Here is a 5600-nt window from a genome sequence, read left to right as displayed (position 1 = left end):
TATTTCGTGGATCTGGTTATGTAATATGGAGTAATGAACTGCCCGGAACTCGGGATGCTATTCTAATCTATAAATTTCGCTCTTCCCGCATCCAGTTCAATCACCATCAGCCGGCACATATTCTACTGGATGTTTTGAAGATACTCCAGAATTATCACCAAAATCATACGCTTATACTCTTTTTTTTAGTAAATATTCCGCAGCCCCGCTGATTAACAATCGACCGATTAATTAGTTCCTTAACTTTAAGTTGATCGAGCAATTAACGATTACTGATTAATATTTTTGATGTCTTCTAATATTGTTTACACTTTTTACGGAAGCCGTAAAAACTTTGACTCGGAAGCCAAAAGCTATATTAAATTCTAAACAAACACTAAAATATTCCGATGCAAAACGTGTTTAAAATCATTTTAGCAAAAAAAAGACAAATTAAAGTATTTTGGTTATTAAACATGATAATTATGTAATAGAAGTGTTATAAATAGAAAATTCGTTTCAAATTTGCATATATTCAACATCTTCGGCACTTAGGGCATTCCAGACATTTCACTCCTAAACCAACAACAACAGCTATAAAAAGCCCCAGCTATAAAAAGCACTCCTACGAAACATCAAATCTCCGGTTCCAACAACTGCTTTTTCACAGGTCACCAGCTACATCTGGTTCTCAAAAGTTGCAGCCCAAACAAACATACCCTGAATGGACTGCTTTATGGTTTCCTATGTTAACTGATCTTCACTCTGAATCAGGCCAAGCTGTTGGCAAATGGGCCTGGGCTCATCGCACTGTCATGAAAGACGGGAGACTTGGTGGCAAAGCCGTTCACTTGGGCAAGTTGATGATGATATACTGAAGATTTCCTTGAGGGGGCACTAGGAGTTGAAATGATTCCATCCTAAATGAGTGCACTAATGCAGTTGTGTAGTTAGTATTAAGTCTGAAGTAATGAAGCCTGAAATGCAGCATAGAAATCCGCAGCAGTGTCACTGCTTGGTTCAGGTGCTTAAGAAATACCTGAACCAACTGTCGCACCACACAATGAATGTTTAAATTCGGCAGTTGGTTCAGGAGTTCAACAAACTAGTTAAGGTCTCGAAAGTATCTCGCGTGCATTCCAATCACATGGCCAGGTGAAACAACATATTCTAAGATAATCTAGCTAAGAACCCATCAGCTCGAATCTCTATAAATCAATTAAAAGGGTGGTAGCAAATCCAAGCTCAAAAACTGTGTAACCAACAGTTTCTTGGCAGTCTTCCAACTCCTCGGGATTTGTCGCTACCAGAGAAGATGTATCTCACATAGGTAAGAAACACAGAAATTCTCTAATTACCACAAGAGTCCAGGACATAGTAAAAGGTCAAATGGTCTGATGATAACTAATAAGCGAGTACCAATCTTCCATTAATTGGTGCAGTCCTGGCGTCCACACTAATCTTCAACTTCAGTATTCCTATTCCTGCAGACGCATAAACAAAGGCAACAAGATCACGATTGAACGTGCAGAAAATAAGATAACACGAGAAACGTACGCTCGAAATGAATCAATGTCCTTCTGGAATTTTTCTAGTTCCTCTGAATTGAACATGACGTCCTTGGGCTAAATCATACAGACAAAATAAAAATTAGTAGTAAAAAACAAAGTACATGTACGAAAGTATATAAAGATTGAAATGTGTGACACACCAGTTGGCTGAAATCTTCTCCCGGTTTTTCGTTTTGAAGAAAACAGTGGATAAAGAAAAGAACATATATGGCACTATCATCCGCAGTTTGCAGTGGCACCTGCAAAGTTGTTTAGGTACCAATGTTTCATGATGAGAAATTGAAAGCAGAAGCACTGATGCAGACATGAAATATAACTTCAAGATGTTAAATCATGTACCTCAGGAAATTCAAGATGGACTTCATTTATGAACTCCTCGATGTCTGGCCGCTCTTCAGATTTTAAAATATCAACAATGAATCTGGTAATACAGGTGAAGGAAACAAAATAAAACCATGATAGTCAAGTAGTATAACACAAAGCTTGCCAACTAAGTGCCATGGAAAGTGTAAATCATGTCAGCAAAAACACCGCTTCCATGATTACTTTAGAGGCCTACAAAAAGAGATATAGAGGAATCGGACCTTTTGATGGTTGATGGCAGATTTGCCAGATCTGTTGTTTTGAGTGAATCCAACAGAAGCATACGAGGCTTTTTCTTAGTATCTGAGTAGTTTGTCTCTCCGAAATTGCATAAGACAAGAAGGTTCCAGTGTCCCCTATGTTGAAGAAAGTGAAAGTATGATACCATATTGGACAAGCAAAATAGGTCACTTCACAAAGTGTTAAGGAGTATACCTACCAACAGACAATAGGGACAAAAACATATTGTCTTGAGAATATCTTCTTAGCCTTTATCCACTTAAGGATGTTTGGTTTATTATCCCCGCTTTTATACATGTAAAACCATATTGAATCAAAGTATGCATATGCACTCTTCTTATATTCATCTATTCGTTTCCAAAGATCCCTATGCACAAAGTTATAGAAGCAAATAAGAAAAGGTAGTGTTAAAAAAGAAGAAAAGAAAGACAATAGCAAGACATACTCCATGTACAATTCAAAAATATCAGTATCCAACTTGTCTTCTTTCGTTTTGCCCCTCCTGCTATTTGCAATGTGTTTTGAACTTCTTTTTGAGAGGTGGTCATCATCATCACAAGAGGGCTTGCACGAGGGTAATACATTTCTATTCCTGCAGATGGATAAAAAGGGAAACAAGATTACGGTTGAACTTGCAGAGAATAAAGACGGCACCAGAAACATACGCTCGAAATGAGTCAATGTCCTTCTGGAATTTTTCTAGTTCCTCTGAATTGAACATGACATCCTTGGACTAAATCATAGAGATAAGTAATATTAGTAAAAAAACAGTTACACGTAGGGAAGTCTAGAAAAGGTTGAAAATGTGATGCACCAGCTGGCTGAAATCTTCTCCCAATTTTCCGTTTAGAAGAAAACAGTAGATGAAGAAAAGAACATATATGCCACATTCATCCCCAGTTTGCTGTGGCACCTGCAAAGTTGTTTAAGTACCAATGTGCCACGATGAGAAATTAAAATCAGAAGCAATGATGTAGATGTGAATAATGAATTTGAGATGTTAACTAACATACCTCAGGAAACTCAAGGTGGACTTCGTTTATGAACTTCTCGCTGTCTTGCCGGTCTTCAGTTTTTAAAATATCAACAACCAATCTGCTAATGCCGGTGAAGAATACGAAATAAAACTACGATATTTAAAGCATAACACAAGGTTGCCTACTATGTGATATTCGAAGTGTAAATCATGTCTACGAACAGAGCGCTTCTATGATTACTTTGAAGGCCCACAAAAAGGGACATAGAATCAGACCTTTTGATAGCTGATCGCAACTTTACCGGATTTGTTGTTTTGAGTGAATCCAGCAGAAGCATACGTGGTTTTTTCTTAGTATCCCAGTAGTTTGTCTCTCCAAAATTGAATAAGAGAAGGAGGTTCCAGTGCCCCCTATGGTGAAGAAAATGCAAATATGAGACTATATTATTAGAAAAGAAAAATAGGTCATTTCACAAAGTAATAACAAGAGTAATTGACCTACCAACAGACAATAGGGACAAAAACATATTTTTTTGAGAATATCTTCTTAGCCTTTATCCACTTAAGGACGTTTGATTTATTATTCCCGCTGTTGTACATGTTAAACCATAGCGAATCAAAGTGTGCATATGAACTCTTCTTATCTTCGTCTATTCGCTTCCAAAGAACCCTATGCACAAAGTTATAGCATCAAATAAGAAAACCAAGCATTGAAAGAAGAAGAAGAAGAGAAAGACAAAAGCAGGACATACTCCATGTACAATTCAAAAATATCGGTATCCAACTTGTTTGTGTTCGTTTTGGCCCTCCTGCTATTTGCGATGCGCTTTGAACTTCTTTTGGGAGAAGGTCATCACCACAGGAGGGTAATACATTTTTGGAGATCTCTGGTGTCTCCACGGTTTCCCTTCTGCTTGGTCGACAGCGCTTGCTTTTGCACTCTACACATGCAAAAAAAAGAAATTACATAGAAATAGAGATACAGATACATATCTACTAGACCAAAAAAAAAAAATCTACTCCTTTAGGACATCAACTTCAAAATTATCTTCTGGGGGGAGCTTAAAGATGCAGAATACGCATCTGGCACAATTAACAATCAGTGACCACATTAACCGAGCATAAAAAGAGTGAGCAGATGTGCTCCTTTCAAAGAAAAAGGCACAACTATGGTTCATGAATGGTGAGGAAAATTACTCCTAACCCAAAGAGATAATAATCTATGCTGTGTAAGCATAGATGTAAGCTAAGTTACGATAACGCAGACGCAGAGCATAGAGGAAAAAACGTGGCCAGCTTCGGCAGAACAAACCATATTAAAAAGCGAATTAAAAGCCAAAACACCTAGGATCAAAGCCAGATCGAACAAGTGAAGGCCAGAGGCATTCACCTGGGAGAGCAGACTGCCATGTTTCAAGACAGCCTTCAAAACAGGTATGACGCATGAAGCCACCCAAATGGTGCACTGGAAGCACGGGCCCATTCAAAAATCCAATGCATATGCATACGAAGCTCGAGTGCCTTGATTTAGATGCAGATGCTAGTCCTTACAGATCTAGACCACTAAATGTCCTTGATTTACAGAATCACATCATGCCATGTGTACCGCTATTTAGAATGCTGAGGCACCAGTGAATACAAAGAAGCTACTAACAAATAAGCAAGTAAGCAACCATTTAACTGTAAGCAAGATTTACACCAGGACCAGCACGAAATCTAACTAGTAAAACAGTTTCCAAGCACCAAATGAAGCCAGAAAGCTTCTCCACATTTATGAAATTATTACACAAGCTTCTCCACATCAAAAACGAGTATTCCAATATATGTACGCATCACGGCGACAGGCATACCAATAATCACGAGGACATGCTTAATCGTTCGAGAATAGAAAATGGGAGGCTCACCCTCGCCGTCGCTGTCGTCGCTGTCCAGGTCGACGAACACCTGGGTGTGAGTGCTGCGGTTGCGGCTCCGGCTGCTGCGGCGAGGCATGGTGGCGGGCGCTCCAGAGCGGAGAGCGATCTGATTGACTTCAGCGATGGCGAGCTCGATTTTGGGGGAGATGGGAGTGATGGGGACGCCTCTTTCTTGCTTGCCCCCTTTTCTGCAGCTATTTTGGATTTGACTCCTCTGTGGGTGCTGCTGACCCGGTTTCAGTTTTAAATGCGAGACAGAGCCGTTCCGTACCACAGTTCAAGGCTTCAGTTCTGATCGATCCCGTGACAAACTCGTCGGATGACCCAGCTCTGCGCCTCAAGCATTCACCTTTTTCCTTCTACGGTGCCAAGAGGTGAAGAAATATGCATCTGCCTCTCGATCTGTGGACTGTGGTTAGAGTGGCTCAAACATTCACCTTTCTTCTACCTCAAGACTATTGATACAAAAATATACTTAAGACTGCTGAAACCATTCCAATGCATCAAGTGGATAATCCTGATCGTGTTATGCAGGAGATGGGCATACAACATCCC

General features: G+C 39.6%; 1 pseudogene; it reads right to left on the bottom strand.

Annotated features, from left to right (window-relative positions):
- Window positions 1-1174: 1174 nt before the first annotated feature.
- Window positions 1175-5121, bottom strand: LOC124696725 (annotated as a pseudogene).
- Between the last annotated feature and the right edge of the window lie 479 nt (window positions 5122-5600).

Source organism: Lolium rigidum, chromosome 3, assembly GCF_022539505.1.
Source record: "Lolium rigidum isolate FL_2022 chromosome 3, APGP_CSIRO_Lrig_0.1, whole genome shotgun sequence".
NCBI classification, from domain to species: domain Eukaryota; kingdom Viridiplantae; phylum Streptophyta; class Magnoliopsida; order Poales; family Poaceae; genus Lolium; species Lolium rigidum.
This window is presented reverse-complemented; position numbering and strand designations above follow the sequence as displayed.